Below are 19,307 nucleotides of genomic sequence, written 5' to 3'. Positions count from 1 at the left end.
GTGCACATTCTGTATCACAGAGAGGTAGGCTGAGGTAAGTGATGATAATGAATTGTATTGTAACCTCTTTGCAAGTTGCAAACAAAATAATTAATAAAAGTTATGCACAAACACTTTGTGAATTAACACATTTTTGTTATTTTGATTTTTTCTTATTTGAGGTATGACATACCAGCTGCTCTGTTGATTTACATGCGGGACTTAGGATTTAGCTGGATGGCCATATTGCGAATGTTGTCTGTAAACGTTCGAACACTGTACAACCACAGGAGACAACTTGGTTTATTGGACTATGGGAGTTTCACAAACATTTCAAATGATGATCTTGATCGTCTTATTACTGAGGTTCTTCAACAAACCCCTGGATCGGGAGAGACCTACATCACTGGTAGTTTGAGAGGAAGAGGGATCAGAGTTCAGCGATGGCGAGTGCGAGAGCGATTAAGAATAGTAGATCCAGTGGGAAGAGCTTTAAGAGGACGAAGGGCTATTCAACGGAGGGTCTACAATGTATCTGTCCCAAATCAACTGTGGTAAGTGTTTTGTAAATTTGGGGAAAATACAGTTATTATTCCCTAGCTGGTAAATTAAGCAAGAGCGATGTATGGTAATTATAATAATAATAGTAGTAGCCTAATAATCATGGGCCGGATCGGTTTTTATTAAGTGCCGTTTTGTGCGCTCGTGAATCATCTTATAAGTGTAGACGCAAATAAAAGATTAATTGTGTAGTTTAGAGAGCTTTATTAATTATAACGGAACTTTGTGATATCTCTATGAACTACGCTTTAGTGATAATAAGGGGAGCGTGCTTTGCACTTCCCAGGTTATATCCATTCAGAATTTGTATGGAACTTTCGTTTTTGATATGTTTTGAGAGTGAGATTTGCATATTTACGCTGGGTTCATTCTCGAAATAATGGTGAAGCAATAGACAGGACAAAAATATATTTTCCGCTTCTGGCAAAACAACTTTGTATCTAATGGCAAAGTGTTTATATTTTGTTTCGTATTTTATTCAGCTAATTTAGAAAAATGTTTGTAGCATTTTTTATTTGTTAAATAGGCCTATAAGTTTTTGTTTGTTTTTTAACAAACAGCGCCCAAAGATTGATCATAGTCTGATAAGTTCTTCTCAAATCATCACGACCTGCCTAAAATAAAATCTATAGATATAAAACATTTCAAGTATAAAACAATGTTAGTTTAAACGTAAAATGTGCGCTATTAGGCGCATAGTTTGTGCAGAAAGTGGAAGCTAATGCTTGCAGGACATCGAGGCGCCAGCGCGATCACTTTCATTTTTTCAGTGGAAGCAATTAAAAATTATCCATCATTTTTGCTCACAAAGTAACATCAAAAAACGTTACAGCGTTTTTATAAAATTGAAAAAACAAAAATTATGCGCTTTCTGCCGTCTCTTGAACAGGAGCGCTTAACAAAATAAAGTGTAATGCATGCCTTACCGACATAATAAATATATTCATAGAAAGCTTTAAATTATTACTTAACGAAATAAAACAAATCGAAAACAAAAACTCTTTCATGTAATCTGTAAAGATGAATTTCTCTCTAAAGGCAGTCCAAAGTTTCCAGTCCAAATTGGGAGTCAGGATCTTTGCGACACTGACTCAGAATACACTAGTTTATTAATAAATAATTCAGATATGTCCTTACTCTTTCCTCAACACATTCATTGTTATTTATTTTTGCCGGTGCTTAGGGCGAGTTTTAGTCTACTGTGTGCGTTTGAACGCGGATTTGAAGCATACTAAATGGCTTCCTTGTGGTCTCGATCGAAAGTGAAAGCGAAAGTGAAGTTTCGTGTTGTTTCCACCAGCATTTTTTTTCATCAACAAAATTGATGGATGCCTAAATGATAAAAATAAGGAGAAGCCTAAGTGCAGCGCTTTAATTGACTGCTTTGATGTGATACAATACATATGGCGTTGTTTTAATGCTTACATCCGATTTTTTTTTCTTATTCCAGGCATATTGACACAAACCACAAGTTAAATTAATGGGGATTTGTGTTTCACGGTGGAGTCGATGGCTATAGTCGCTGTATTACCTACCTGAGATGTTGCACAGACAACAGAGCATCAACTGCCTTGCAACTTTTCCAAAATGCTGTGGATCTGTTTGGACTCCCACATCATGTCAGGGGTGATGCTGGTAGTGAGAATATTGATATTGCAAGGTTTATGATTGAGAATCGAGGGGCAAACAGAGGAAGCTTTATGGTTGGTCGTAGCGTTCATAATCAACGCATCGAAAGATTGTGGGCAGAAGTTAACAGGGTGGTGTCATCTTATTTTAAAGATCTTTTCCTTTTCATGGAAAATGTTGAAATTTTAGATAGCAACAACCCACTTCACATTGAGGCTCTTCACCATGTGTACCTTCCAAGAATAAACAGATCTGTGGATGAGTTTGTAAACCAGTGGAACCACCATAGATTAAGGACAATGGAAAGTAACTCCCCACTGCAACTTTGGACAGTTGGAATGCTCCAACTTCCTGAACATCAAGGACCACTTAATCATGCGCATGTGCAAAGACCTTATGATCATCACCAGTGTCATCCTGAGTTAATCCCAGTTAATGCCTTGACTGATGATGGAAATCATGGAATAGAACGTTTTGTCACAGCATGTAACCTGCTTCATATAAATACTTAGTCTGCTGTGTAATTTTGTTTATGTTTATCATATTAAAGTTATAGCGGTGACAGTGAAAAGGGCATTATCATGTAAAATTATGATATTAACACAAAATACACTTTTCTTTCACTTTGAACCATTGAATGGTATCACCATATAAATATTGTATATTATACGATGTACCACTGTACACTTTGTATTAGTTTTACCCTATTGTTAAAGGTGAAACCTGTATTTTTCAAAGTTATTAAATACATTAATTTTGTGTAGTTTTGTGTAGTGTCATTTTGTAACTACAGTACAGTATATAAAATTAGAAAAACTTTACACCTAAATTCTTGGATGCACAAGTCTCACCACTGTAGACACTAAAAAACAATAACCACTAAAAAACAATAACCGAGTGCATAAATAGTAGGATTAGAAAAACATTTATTTGAAAGAAGGCCCCAAAGAGCCTATAAAGAGGTATCAATCCTGCCATAACAATGGAACTGGTGAACATAGTTTTTCAGGTTAGAAGACTGGAAGATATAGCTTGAAATACATCTTCAAATGTAACAAAGAACTTGATTGTTTGTATTGCATGTTTTTGTTCATGTGTTTGTTACAGTAAATACAGAATTTTGGTATCAGGAATAACAAAGTGACAACAGCAACAGCATAAAAACATCAACTTAACTCAAGCTCTACAAGCCTTCGACAATTTTACCTCTCACGCTCTTCCAAATCCTGGTGAATTACGTATGGCAAAATCCATGTCAGATTTGAAAGCAGTGTACACTGCATGAATTGGGATGCGTAGAATATTTTCGCAAGTATTGGCCACTGGAAATCGGGAAGAGGTAATGAACTCAAGGCTTGGCTTTGGAGAGAAACCCAGTGCTGGAATGCTGTCACATCCAGTGAAGAAAACAAGAACATCCTCCAGAGAGACATTGTTTTCAACTGTAAAACACAAAAAGAGAGTACTACAATTAAATGATAACAATCGTAAAATGATACCACTGGAGCAATGCAAAAGTGTTGTAAGAGTAGTTACATTTGAAATGGTTGGTATGTCATACATATATATATATATATATTTTTTTTTTTTTCAGTCAAGTACCATTATGTTGAAGCTAAAAACAATTTATAAAATAATGTCTTGCATTAAAATACTGTGTAAAATACCAAACTTACTTTCAGCATCCTGATGATAGTCTTGCCAGAAAGCCAGGGTACGGCACTCTTCTTGGAATGCATTACTCCCTCTTTCTGAATGAATGATTTGGAAGAGATTCTCCACATCATTTGCGGTTAAGGCCTTTTCAGCCTTCACAAAAAGGCACTTCAACTGAACAGTATATCTCTGGAGTGCATCTAGGACACCCAGAGACATTAAGCCATCTCTGAACCTAATAAAAAGGAAACAAGTTGTAATGTGTACTTCATGTGATTTGAAACATGTAGCACTAGAATTATTCATGTTTAATTAGGTGAGGTTCCACAATGAATTCCAGGCAACATAAAGTATACTTTCACTTGTACTGGTGCACTATAACATGGAAGTGGAGGTCAGTTATTAAATGTTTGTTTGAATATGCTTTTCCTCTTTTATCTCTCATATGTCTGCTATTTTACAGCCACAAAACTATATTTAATTTTTCTGTCAAGGTACAATTACATTATGTGTTCAGATATAAACATACCTTTCAAATGGTGCACGGGTCCGCTGAAAAACATACCAGTGAGCCAGATCCAAAGCAGTCTCTTGCTTGTTTTCCAGTGTTATGCGAACATTGTGACCAGCAAGACTGATTAAGCTGGCTGCCTGTGCAACTGCATCTTGTAGTTGTGATTCAGTCTCAGCTTGTAAGATCTAAGAACATTAAAATAACATTGTTTAGAATGAAGATATACAACTATTAGCTTTAACTTCAAGGTTAATGAGTGCATGCAAAAATAATAATTTGTATCAAAATACAATACAATTAAAGGAAAATATGCCTACCGACTGCACCTGTGACCTTGTTTCTTCATCGGCAATATCTTCAGTTTTGACCTTCACATTGTCAGGGCCCTTTTGAAGACACTCATACATAAGTTCAGACAGGAAACATGGACTCTGCCCCCCATGGGCAACTGACATTGCCATGATCTGGCCAGCATGGAAGTATGCATTGTCTTTCATCGCTGTTATCATATGAAAGTAAAACATTATGTCAAATGGGTACATTGACATCACAATGTCACCTATCTGTGTGAGGTTATAAAACATTTTTTTTAATCATAGAGTGAACTTTTAAGCATTAAAAGTACAACAACAGAAAGGATCCAAAAGAAAGCCTTTAGTTGACAGCAATATGAATATTAAAGGAACCGTATGTAAGAAATTTATGTCAGTTAATCATAAAACGGCCCTGACATGTCACTAGACATTAAGAAATCATGTTCATTTCAAATACTTATATCACTGACAACAGTGGTCCGGCCAGGATATTGTCATTTAAAAGTGAGAGTTGCAGCCCTCAACTGATGTTATTGTTGTCATTTTGTGTTTTGGTCTGAGGCGCCATCCTCCAGCTATCTACCAATCACGAAGTCAGTAGAGTTTCGTGATCCGGGTTGCCAGCTCTGTTACAGCTGCGGCTATACGAACGTGTCGGATAAAACATGTATAACTGTTGCCCCCCCCAGTGGGGCGATGGCAGTGTTGACTACGCCACCCCTTGGACAAGACTGGAAGAGCAAGGGGACTCTGTTATAAAGAAACACGCACAGGCTTGGTTTAGCAAAGTAAAAAGATACAATGTTTATTTTATCTTAGTTAAAAATAAGTCGCTTTAGATAGTTAATAAATAACACACAAATTCATCATTTAACAGGGATAAGCCATAGTAGAGTGAGTCACCAGAATGTAAGCTTAAACAGGCCTAGGTTTCAATACCACACGTGAGCTAAGGCACACCACTTTAGAGTAGAACAAACACTACAAACTCAGCTTACACACCACGACAACATTGCTAGTGGAGCTATTACACCAGATGCACACTTCACAGCATTACACTGCACACATCGGTTCCAAATGGGTGAAAACACTCTAAGGAAACCAAACTAGAGCCTGGTAGGCTAATCTATCCTATGGGCCCAATCCACATTAGGCTATTAGTAGGAAAAGGGGGGAGGGAAGACAGACAAAAAGAAGAAACCACTAGCCAGTGGCCACAATCAGTACACTAGACACACATCTTTGACAGCCCGCCGGCTAGTGGTAAAAGAAAAACAACAATAAATCAATAAACCAAACGAAAAAGTATCTAAGAAGCAGCACCTGCACATACATACACATTCAAACACATTTAAGAGAACAGCAGCCGACAATCTGATTGCTGTAGCCTCTATAAAAACAAACAAACAAACAAACAAAAAAGAAACAAGAGACCCAGTTGAGTGCTCTGTGCGCCTAAAAGTCATAATCAGTCAGTCTATTTACATATAGCTACTAAATACACGCGCACACACAGCAAACACAAGACCCATAAATTAAATACTGTTAAATCCTAACCAGACGTAAGCCGGTAGATTTACTGGAAGAAAAACCTCCTACCATTACTTCTTTCAGCAAAGACCATGAAGCACATAACTTTGTTACAAGTTTTGCTTTTTATCAAACACATTATAATTTAAAGCCATAACATACCTTTTTGCAAGCTAGCGATTGGGTGAGTAGACAGTGTTCCGTGCTTCACGCATTCACCAGGGTCACTGGACGCTGGCAAACATAACAACGGAGCCTCGTTACAATTCACATAATAAACCGACAGAGATACGCTAAAACAGAGATTTAAAAGGGTACCTTCTCTACGCTTGTCACTTTAGACACTCCCAACGCGTTTTGGAAACGTATACACACACACAAAACAGTAGCGCCGTTGGCGATCGCTCGGTAACACCTTAACCCATCAAGAAAACATTAAAACCTCCCTTAGTGCACTGAACCCAAATAACCATTATAGTCATACAACAACCGATAGTTTGGACATACCTTGCACAACAAACAGCACCCAGGAACACTGCTGCACTCCAACGCGTCCGTAGCTAGCTACAATGAATGGCTACCGGCATGAGGACCCCAGGTGCCTATACACCTGCCTACGCTTAATTGCCAACCTCTCCCACCCACATTAGGTGACGTAACAATACGGGAAAAAGCAAAAGTGAGCGAGAGGCAGAGAAAAATGGAGAAGAGAAGGAAAAGAGAGCACCCCAAATCCACAGGCTACAATCCACCCCCTCCAAATGAATCGGCGGCCCGACGATGACACCTCATGCCCAGGAGTCTTCACCCTCTATTCCTGATGGACCATCATTTCTGCCACAAGTCGGCCGGGGTAGATGGTAGAGATTGGAGTGCTGCCCTGCTGTAGACCTCGCTGAACGGCGCACAGCCACAATATTGTCCTCAGGCACCTCGGCCATATCCTCACCGTCAATTTCTTCAGATGCTGAGGTGCCGGTTGGCGCAGGTACAGCTTGAGGTTCTTGTTCTGCCCCATACCAAATGATCACATCTCGGGCATCACTATCGCTACAGGCAGGAGGATCCTTGAGGGTCTCCTCCTCCCAAGCTGGACAAGGGACACCACCTGGCCCAGGCCTCAATCCCATAGGGATGGCGCGCATCTACGAACGATGCACCTGTCGAACAGGTCCACCCGCATCTGCAGGGATCACAGAGTTCCAGTAGTCCTGGATTTTATTTCTCCCATGTGGGTGGTTCCGCAGATAGATCAAATCTCCTTCTTGGAAGCCGGCATCGTTCACCTGATCATTATGGTTCTGGTTCCGCCTGAGGGCCAGTTCTTCTGATCTCTGCTTGACATGTTCATGAGTCATCCTGACACTTTGCTGGTGCTTTTCAACCCATTCTTCTAGGGTGTTGGTGTCTGGAGCAGCCTCCCTAATACCAAGCAAGAAATCAACTGGCAATCTTGGGTGGTGGCCAAACATCAGATAATATGGTGTATGTCCGGTGGTCTGGTGTGGGGTAATATTATAGGCAAAGGTGAGCTGAGGCAGATGATGTGGCCAGCGACGCTTCTCTGTCTCAGGTAGTGTGCGCAGCAAGTCATGGAGCGTGCGGTTAAACCGCTCACACTGGGCATTCCCTTGAGGATGATATGGAGTGGTGCGGCTCTTCTGTATACCGTACATCTGACACAGTTGCTGGATCAAGAGGCTCTCAAAGTTTCGCCCTCGGTCAGAGTGTATACGAGCTGGGGGACCAAACCTATGGAACCATTGCTGCACCAAGGCCCTGGCCACAGTAGGAGCTCTTTGGTCTTTAGTAGGGACAGCCTGAGAGTACTTTGTAAATATGTCTGTGAGAATCAAGACATTCTCTCGTCCATCACTGGCCGCTTCTAACAGAGTAAAATCAAGAGCCAGGATTTCATTCGGTCGAGTGGCTTGCATCGTGCTCCAATACGTACGGACTTTGGGCTGGACGGCCTTCCCCAGAATGCATCGCTGGCACTGCTGGCACCACTGTTCAACATCTTTAGTCATACTGGGCCAAAAACATCGGCTTCGGAGTAGCTGCAATGTTCTTTCCATGCCTTGGTGCCCTTGCTCATCGTGGACACTCCGTAGGACTTCGGCTTGCAGGCACTGAGGCAGCAACAGCTGGAGGCCCTCTGGACCCCCCCCTGGTGCATGAATCTGGCGGTACAGAACTCCTTCCTCGTTGACCAGGCGGTCCCAGTGCCGGAGCAGGGCTCTGCTGGACTTGGGTAACGCTTCACGCTCCATTGTACCTGGCCGTCGCCCTTCTTGATAGTACTTCCTCACGGGCCCGATGACTGGGTCAGCATCCTGAAGCGAGCTGAGATCCTGAGGTGTACGCCCTGGTAAGGCCACCACCTCCTCGCATTGGCCCTCTATGGCCGGCGTCGGACCAAGGCTGGTCAATGCGCCCAACGCAGGGACCTCTGTCCCGAAGGTGAAGCGTTCCAGATACTGACGAGAAAGAGCGTCCGCATTCTGATTGCTCTTGCCCGGACGATATCTGAGGGTAAAATTGAATGATGCCAGTTGAGAAGCCCACCGCTGCTCGGTTGCTCCCAACTTTGCCGTGTGCAAATGGCTCAGGGGGTTATTGTCTGTAAGGATTGTGAAATGGTTCCCCAGCAAATACTCACGGAACTTTTCCGTAACTGCCCATTTTACCGCAAGTAGTTCGAGCTTCATGGAGCTATAATTCTCCATATTTCTTTCAGCAGCTCTGAGTCCCCGACTGGCAAATGCGACTGGGCGTACTTTCCCTTCATGTTCTTGGGAGAGGACTGCACCAAGACCTCCGTGGCTGGCATCTACCTCCAAGATGAAGGGCTTCTTAAAGTCGGCATAAGCCAGCACTGGAGCCGAGGTGAGTCGCTCCTTCAGAGACAGAAATGCTTGCTCACATCCTTCATCCCAGGCCGAGGCCAGAGGAACTGGGGGGGTCTTTCCCTTCCTTCGAGGTCCACTGAGTCTTCCTACCAGATGGTGGAGCGGGGCTGCCAGCTTTGAAAATCCCTCCACGAAACGCCGATAATAGCTCGCGAAACCGAGGAAAGATCGTAATTCAGCCAGATGTCCAGGGCGTCTCCACTCCTTAACCACCTCTATCTTGGCAGGATCCGTGGCAACTCCCTCAGCGGAGACCACATGCCCCAAGTAACTAACCTGGTGCTGGAAGAACCTGCATTTTGACAGTTTTACTTTTAGTCCCTGTTCTTGCAGACGGGAAAACACCTCTCCCAGTCTTTCCAAATGCTGCTGGACGGTGGCGGAAAAGACGATCACATCGTCCAGGTACAGTAGAACGGACTGGTATCTGCAATCGCCAAACATGCGCTCCATTAACCGCTGAAACGTTCCAGGCGCATTACACAGTCCAAAGGCCATTCTGTTAAACTCAAATAGGCCAAAAGGCGTACAGAATGCGGTCTTAGGTTTATCCTGCTCCGCCATTGGCACCTGATTGTATCCACTTGCAAGGTCCAAGGTGGAGAACCATTTTGCTCCTGAAAGTGCATCCAACGATTCTTCGATACGGGGAAGGGGATATGCGTCACGGCGGGTTTTTGCATTTAACTGCCTGTAATCTACACAAAGGCGCAAACTCCCATCCTTCTTAGTCACCAAGACTATAGGAGAAGAATATGGACTGCTACTTTCTCTGATGACTTTACTATCTAAAAGCTGTCGGATGTGCGCTTTTACAGTTTCATACTGGGAGGGTGGAATTCTACGATATGGCTGTCGAACAGGAGCATTGTCCAACAAGGGAATCTCATGGCTGATTAAGGACGTGCATCCTAGGTCTCCCTCCCCTTGGGAAAAGATGTTGCTATACTGGACAAGGAGGGCCCTTGCCTCAGCAGCTTGTTGCTGGGTCAACCCCGGAAAGTCTGGCACCATGAACTCAGGGACACTGCAGCACTCAACTACCTCCTGGGTGGAGACATAAGCTTGACACTGTTCCCACGAAGGGTCGACGGATATAGAGGCAGCTGTTCCTGTTACAGCTGCTGCCACAACTTGTACAGTGCCAATAGGGCAGCGTGGGGGCAACCATACCTTTGTGTTACCCACATTCACCATGGGTGCATATAGAAAACCCTTTCTAGCCGGCACCAAGGTAGGGGACACTAGTAGGCCTTCGGGCAACTGCTCCTCGTAAAAGTCCAAGGGCTCCAGCAAAAACTCTGCGGACTCAAGCTGGGGGCATGTAACCGGGACCATGGTTAGGGCTCCTGCCTCCAGACAGACTGCCCTTTTCCCATGGACTTTCACTTTGAACGGCTTCTGTGCATTTACAATGGCCTGGATCTGTTCGCAGTGTCTCAACGCACGTCGGGCTGCCGGTGCCGCCGATTTCACAGGGAGGGAATGAAAGAGCTGTGACCCATGTTGTTTAAACAGGACCTGATAGCATTCCCCAATTACATTCATTCCCAATATCCCGGGTGTTACAAGCTTACGGTCTTTAAGAGTGCTATTCTCTGGGTCTTTAACAATTAAAATTCCCCTCCCCTGAATGCATTGCCCCAATACCCCCACATCCAACTCTAGGTAACCAATATAGGGGATGTCTAAGCCATTAGCGGCCTTAAGCCCAAGCCATCTACAATCCTTCTTTTGTAGATGATGAAAATGCTCTCGAAAGAAACTCTCGGTGATGGTGGTCACCATTGACCCAGTGTCAATCAAACAGGGAACTGTTACGCCTCCCATAGAAACAGACAATACAGGGCAAGTTTTAACTAACTTATCATATGATTGAGAATAAATTGAGCCAGACACATCCCTTCCCAGTGTGTGGCTCTGCACACTGGGAATTGCTAGTTTCCCGATTGACTAGGACGGTTGTCTGGGCCCGATGCTTGGTTAGGGGGGATATCAGGGGGCAAACTTGAAGCTAACCTACTATTGTGGGTGGGGGGAACTTCCTGGCAGTAGCGGGCTATATGGCCTGGCTGATCGCACCGTAAACAAATGGGCTGACCATTGGGGGCACGTTTGTATCGCCCACCCCGGTGTGGTGGAGGGGGCTGTGATCTACCACTATGGTGTCCTAACTGCCTCACGAGCATGTCTAACTGAGCTTGTTGCTTAAGGACCAAGTCTTTTAATTCAATGAATTCCGATGACTGGGGGGCTGTAACACATTGCGACACAACCTGAGCTTCACTGCTTGCACCTAGAGCACGGTAACTACGGTCTCGGTTGGACTGACCCTCCTGCACCCATCTTATAGCTTCTTTCCGTACGCCTAGCAGAGTCAACCCACTATCTGCTCGTACCAGTCGCTTGAGTTCCCTGCGTAACATAGGATCACAGACATTTTCACAGAACTGGTCTCGCAAAACAATATCAGGGTTTCTAATGGCACCTTCATTTGACTGTTTTACTTTATCCAACATTTCCATTAAAGCATGAGAGAACTCAAACAAAGTTTCATTGTCCTTTTGCTTTCTGTTAAAGAAACACTGTTGCCAGTACACATATGATTTAGCACACCCATATACTTCCCTTAAGACTTCAATTATCGACTCTGGGTTTTCACGTGTGGCTATAGGACGGTACTTAATCTCATTTCGGGCTTCACCCTCTAAGTGATCAAACAAAAACAGGGCCTTGTCAAAATTAGACATATGCGTTGCCCGAATACAACTTTTGGCTTCTTCAATCCATTCTTCAACAGACAAAGACCCTGCAGTTGCAGAGCCAGAAAACTTCGGGCATCGCCGCTCTCGAGGTATAAAGAGCGCTTGCTCCCGTCGAGCAGGCTGGGTACTAGTAGTGCTACTACTAGCATTGCCCGCTATCCCTCCCCCCGAAAGTCTCTCATTTTCAGCCTGGAGCTGCTCCAAACGTCGTCGCAGCTGCTGTAACTCCACCGCGGACTCATCTCCGTCATTCATTTTGTTGCCAGCTGCTGTTCCCTATACACACTTACGTACTCTTTCTCTCACACACACACACACACACACACACACACACACACAGGTGCTGCTTGAATAAACTAACCTAGCGACACAAATGCTACCCTGCCGACTACGCCGATTGTTGCCCCCCCCTAGTGGGGCGATGGCAGTGTTGACTACGCCACCCCTTGGACAAGACTGGAAGAGCAAGGGGACTCTGTTATAAAGAAACACGCACAGGCTTGGTTTAGCAAAGTAAAAAGATACAATGTTTATTTTATCTTAGTTAAAAATAAGTCGCTTTAGATAGTTAATAAATAACACACAAATTCATCATTTAACAGGGATAAGCCATAGTAGAGTGAGTCACCAGAATGTAAGCTTAAACAGGCCTAGGTTTCAATACCACACGTGAGCTAAGGCACACCACTTTAGAGTAGAACAAACACTACAAACTCAGCTTACACACCACGACAACATTGCTAGTGGAGCTATTACACCAGATGCACACTTCACAGCATTACACTGCACACATCGGTTCCAAATGGGTGAAAACACTCTAAGGAAACCAAACTAGAGCCTGGTAGGCTAATCTATCCTATGGGCCCAATCCACATTAGGCTATTAGTAGGAAAAGGGGGGAGGGAAGACAGACAAAAAGAAGAAACCACTAGCCAGTGGCCACAATCAGTACACTAGACACACATCTTTGACAGCCCGCCGGCTAGTGGTAAAAGAAAAACAACAATAAATCAATAAACCAAACGAAAAAGTATCTAAGAAGCAGCACCTGCACATACATACACATTCAAACACATTTAAGAGAACAGCAGCCGACAATCTGATTGCTGTAGCCTCTATAAAAACAAACAAACAAACAAACAAAAAAGAAACAAGAGACCCAGTTGAGTGCTCTGTGCGCCTAAAAGTCATAATCAGTCAGTCTATTTACATATAGCTACTAAATACATGCGCACACACAGCAAACACAAGACCCATAAATTAAATACTGTTAAATCCTAACCAGACGTAAGCCGGTAGATTTACTGGAAGAAAAAACCTCCTACCATTACTTCTTTCAGCAAAGACCATGAAGCACATAACTTTGTTACAAGTTTTGCTTTTTATCAAACACATTATAATTTAAAGCCATAACATACCTTTTTGCAAGCTAGCGATTGGGTGAGTAGACAGTGTTCCGTGCTTCACGCATTCACCAGGGTCACTGGACGCTGGCAAACATAACAACGGAGCCTCGTTACAATTCACATAATAAACCGACAGAGATACGCTAAAACAGAGATTTAAAAGGGTACCTTCTCTACGCTTGTCACTTTAGACACTCCCAACGCGTTTTGGAAACGTATACACACACACAAAACAGTAGCGCCGTTGGCGATCGCTCGGTAACACCTTAACCCATCAAGAAAACATTAAAACCTCCCTTAGTGCACTGAACCCAAATAACCATTATAGTCATACAACAACCGATAGTTTGGACATACCTTGCACAACAAACAGCACCCAGGAACACTGCTGCACTCCAACGCGTCCGTAGCTAGCTACAATGAATGGCTACCGGCATGAGGACCCCAGGTGCCTATACACCTGCCTACGCTTAATTGCCAACCTCTCCCACCCACATTAGGTGACGTAACAATACGGGAAAAAGCAAAAGTGAGCGAGAGGCAGAGAAAAAGGGAGAAGAGAAGGAAAAGAGAGCACCCCAAATCCACAGGCTACATAACGTTACAAAACGTAAAAGACCTCGTTATGAACCCGAAATACGTCGTGTCAAAGTCCGAAATAAAACAAGGATTTGTATAGGAGATGCCTTTGAAAGATGGAGACGGCTGAAAACGGAGAAGAATTTGAAGATAGACGCCATCGTTGGTAATTTTCTCCTGGACAAGTAAGATTCATCTATGTTTGGCTAACTTTGCTTCTGTACACAGTGGATTTCCCACGGTCGGCCGTGCAAAATGCGTTCATAAAAAGCTTTATATCGCACCACGAGCAGGGTATGAAAACAATCTATGTTCCGACTGAAATGTGGTATTACAGTACATCTTTACGAAATATTTGGCTAATCGCCATCTGTAAATTTCTGCGATACATAATTACTTCGCAAAACATCTCTCGTGAAGCATAAACATAATTAACAGAAGAAAAACAAATTACTGTGTAAGACTCGTCACTAGCCATTGGAAGCTCCTTGAAGCAGCCTACTTCTGCAGCTAAGCTTAGCTGGCAACCTCGAGTCAGGGGGGAGCGGGAGGGGATACACCGTTCTACAGTATTTTGAAAGTGATTGCAGTACCAGTTTTGGCCGCAATCCTACATACGGTTCCTTTAAGTATAAATTAAATATTACCTTTGGAGTTGCATGTGAGGACTTTAGCATTAGATGGCCCCTCAAAGATGCCAATTTTGTCCTTGATTTCATGTAGACAGAGTCGGAAAAACTCCCGAGTAGGTCCTCCATTGTTCACAGCACCCTCAGATGTTCCATAGTCATCTGTAAACTTAACATCCACCTTCTTCTCGGGTGAAAAATTGGATCTGCCCATTGCTCTGGATGTTCCATCTCACACATTTCTTCTTATGATATTGAAGCGTACAGTGCTGTCATTATTTACTCTAGAAGCAATTCGCTCCATTATTCTCTATAAAGTCATCATTGAATCACTGAAAAAAAAGAATAAACAATAAAACAATACAACAACAGCAACAAAGTTATTGCTATGATGTATTACATCTAAAAAATATATGTTTTTAAAATAATATATCTTCTACTGACCTCTCATTTGTGCGGGACTCTAAGGACCTTGAAATGGCTTCCTGGAGATCAGCGTCATCAGACAGGTATTCTTCCTCAAAGAGGTCAAGGTATGTACTAAAAATGTAATATATCAATATTTTATAATGGACATTGTTAAGGTATATATATGATGTTAACACAAATAGCTGCATTACCCCAGGACAAATAACTTAATTGATTCCTTGATCCTTGGAATAATAAATTGAATGATCTCAAATGGACAGTCTATTAATTAAGTGCAGCTGCTTTCAAAACGGTTCTGTGAGCACCCCCCAACATTACACAATTATCTCATCAGCTCATTAGAGAAGGCGAGACCTGAAATGGGTGTGTCAGATAAGAGAGACTTACAAAATGTGCAGTGTTGGAGGTGCTCACAAGACTGGTTTGAAAACCACCGATTAAGCATGTAAACAAGGACAATCATCTACTGCCAAGTGACTAATCTAACAAAAAATTGTATTGTAAACAAGGACTACTGACATTAAACCCTGACCATGAATGTACTGTATGAAAATAAAATGTACCTGTAGGTTGTGCTGGGTGCACTGGTTTGGGTGGGGCCATGGGATGCCACAGAGGTGTTGCTAGCAGAGAAGCATGGTGTGTGTCCAATGCCACTGATAGTGGGACCAGTTGAAAAGCCGTGGGTGTTGCCACTGGAGATGGCAGATGTTTCACTAGACATTGTATGAGTCTCATCAATAGTAATGGCAGCAGCACCAGTGGACATGGTGAGGTTGTCAGCTGAGATGGATGGTGCATTGGTGCAAATATCTTCGGTGTCAATACACCAGATAACTTCATCTCCACCGGAGATGGAAGGGGTATTACTGGAGAGAGACTGGACCTCAACAGTAGAGATGTCTGAAAAAACATCTTTGGAAATGTCAGGCACACTAACAATGACTGTAAGAACAAGGAAAAAATAGTTGGTTAACATTTCATTTTTGATTAAGATTTTTTTTCTTATATGACAGTGTAAGTGACTAAACAAATTTAGGGCTTCAACATGTCATTGTGTAGTAGATTTAAAAAAATTGTATTTGGATGCAAGTAAAAGTATTTACCACATTTGTCAGGGTCCAATGTTTCTATGAAATTACTCCTGTTTGTGTTGCTACTGTCTTCATCAGAACATGACTGTCAGTTGAAGCAAATAAATACCTTTATAATAATGATTTTAATAACTTTATGCTTCCAATATATTAACATCAAAACAATTTAATAAATATTGTATTGTCACAACATACAACAAGTACCAAAGTTAAATACAGTATTGTCATTGTCACCTGTTACTGCATATACAGTACTGTGCAAAAGTCAAAAACACTACTTTAATTCCCAAAAATGGTTTTAAGCCAATGTAATCTTAATGTTTTGCTTTTGTGTGTCTTTACGAAATAATAATTTAATATAGGAATTATTGTTTACATTTACAGACTTTTCTTTTGAACTTAATTGTGATAAGCCATTGTGATTTTTGTATGCACAAGGGGTCTGACAGCATCCAGTGCCCCACACATCACCAAGTCCATTTGTGACTGGAGAAACAGAAGAAACCATTACAGACTAAATCCAGAAGAAGCAAGAAACATCCATGTAAAGCCGCAGTACTGTCAAACTTTTAGTCACTCCTGTAAAAATGCTGTAAATTAATGCTGCAAAAATAATGGTATGAATAGATGTAATTTATCAATTAACTTCTAGTAACCAAACCATATCAAAGTTTGCTGTGACCACCCTTTACATTTCAACAGCTTGTCGTTGGTATAGTACACTTGCAGGTAGTTTTGCAGGTGAGTTTCTTTAAGCATTTCGGAGACGTTGTCACAGTTATTCTGGATTTTGTCTGTGTCAATTTGTACTGTTTCTACATGTAATCACAGACGGACTGGATGATAAGATCAGATTTCTGTGTGGTGCAAACCAACTGTTGTCAGACTCCTTGTGCAAATACTAGGGTGCCTAAGCCTTTTGACAATACAGTACATTTCTTGAAATCTTCAGCACTACTTAAAGATTCTTTCTCTTCACTTAAAATGACCTTGTTAGGCCTGACATAAATGGACTTCTGATGAAAAAGTTTTTTCAGAAGGTCTCCACCTAAAGTCTGTTTAGAAGTCAGGGATGGTTCCACTAATTTGTTGTGGCACGGCATCAAGATCTGTAATCTGACAAAATAAAAAGCACACTGTATGTGAAACTTATTTTTAAGTTACAAGACCACGGACCACAAAAAAACTACATGGGATGATTTTAGTTTCTCAAAGTGTAAAGTAAAAAAAAAATATTACAGTAAAGTACAGTACATTTTTATTTAACTTTTGGGTACAACACATTTTGATTTAATCATTATTTAATTTTATTTACCTATTTGTAAGCACAGTGTAGTTTTAATGTTAATGTTCAAACAGTGTATTTACAATGCTAAAGTGACTGACAATAATACATATTTTTATTAGCAATAAAACAGCCTCATTATTTTACTGTGCAGAAATTTATCTGAATAGTTAGGCCTGCTATGCTTCTGTATTTCAATGCTGGTCATTATGGTGGTGCTTGGAGAGCCAAACATTTTCTGAGGTGGTACTTGGTAAAAAAAGTTTGAGAACCACTGCAATACACTGTTTGTCTACACATACAAGATTGTGTCAGTATATCAGTTGGTCAGTTCAACTAACTTCAGTTAAATATATATTTAACTTTAAAGGAGTGAGATGTTTACAACCATAATGTATTGACAGAAGTCAATATTGTGTGTATTTTGGTAAATATCATAAGGGATATTTATCAAAACACTCAAAATTAACCTTTCATAGTATTACTGCAAAAATACAAATGATATAAAATAAGTAACACATGTGATTAAACATAGCAAACGTTTACCTGCATCCCTCCACAATTGGCTGGAAGGCTGCTGTTATTGTCTGAAAAACTTTGTCGGCATCCCAGTCACACCCAAATTCCAAGGCAGATTTTATATGTCCTTTTTCAAAAAGCCAAGCTTTCTTGGCACGCCTTGGCACATTTGTAGATGTATGGTCTGGCAGGAGAATGACCTCTTTGGTGAAAGACTGAGCCACCGGACGTAAACTGCCTAGTGCCTGAAACCTTAACATAAAAGAAAATCAACCTACATTCCATTACATATGTATGTACTTTATATTAAGCTATCTTTTCTGTTTACAAATTGGGAGCTGTGTTAAATGAATTTATTGTAAACCATAGTTAGGTTATTAATAGTAGGGGAGAGTGGGGTGATTTGTGCCAGGGGGGAAGTAGTTCCACCCCTTGTTTCTAGAAAACCATAGAAGAAATTGGTCATGTGACCACATACTTTTGAAGAGCCTTCCAATTTACCTTTCCCCCAAAGAAGAGAGACACATGGCATGAGAGCTAAGCACATTTTAGCTCAAAAAACTGTTTTTTGCCTAGCAAAGTAAAATTTATATGATCAAGGTTTTTTTGATTTTTGCATCTGAACAATTATAGACAAGTTTGAAAATATTTCACATGTTTTAGTGCTTTAGTAGGCTACACAGTGAGTCTATACAGTTAGCATAAGGTTAGCTCTAAACTGCTGGATCATGCTAGTCTTTCAAAATTGTCAGGCTGGGGTGATTTGTGCCAAAGGGATGGGGTTAAGTTGTGCCAGTGGGATGTTAAGTAGTAGACCATCTAGACCAGGGCTGACCAACCCTGTTCCTGGAGCTCTACCTACCTGCAGACTTTAGTTCCAGTCCTGCTTCAATACAGCTGTCTGTAATTATCACATGCTACCAAGTGACTAATTAGCTGGTTCAGGGGTGTTTGATTAGGGTTGGAGCTGAACTTTATAGGATGGTAGATCTCCAGGAACAGGGTTGGGCATCCCTGATCCAGACCTACATACCCACAGGGGATAATCTGTGTGAGAAGATGAGTGTGCCTGTTTGATTTACCTGCCATTTGTCAGTTTTTTAAGTGGCCTAAGTCACAATGGGATGTTCAGAAATGTTCAGAAAAAAGTCAAATTTTCCTTATATGTTACATAATTGACAGACAGTGTTTTGTTGACAGTGTTCTAATGATTCACAAATATATATTGTATATTTTAGTTTTTTTGTGTTTTCCGAAAAAGTAGAAAATATGACATACCAGTAGTTTAACAAGGTAACAATATCTAAATAAACCATATATGAGTAATTTTGTATTGGATTTGTCTTGATTTTATATAACATTACAGTTCATTACATTAAAATGTTCTTTTTTATTTCAAAAATCACTGGCACAATTTACCCCGATGTATTCTCCCCAAAGGCACAACTTAACCACTTTTTTTTCTAAAAGCTATAATTCTGAAGCAGTTTATTTCAGATCCAAAGT

The sequence above is a fragment of the Garra rufa genome, chromosome 10, assembly GCF_049309525.1.
Source record: "Garra rufa chromosome 10, GarRuf1.0, whole genome shotgun sequence".
Taxonomy (NCBI): domain Eukaryota; kingdom Metazoa; phylum Chordata; class Actinopteri; order Cypriniformes; family Cyprinidae; genus Garra; species Garra rufa.
This window is presented reverse-complemented; position numbering follows the sequence as displayed.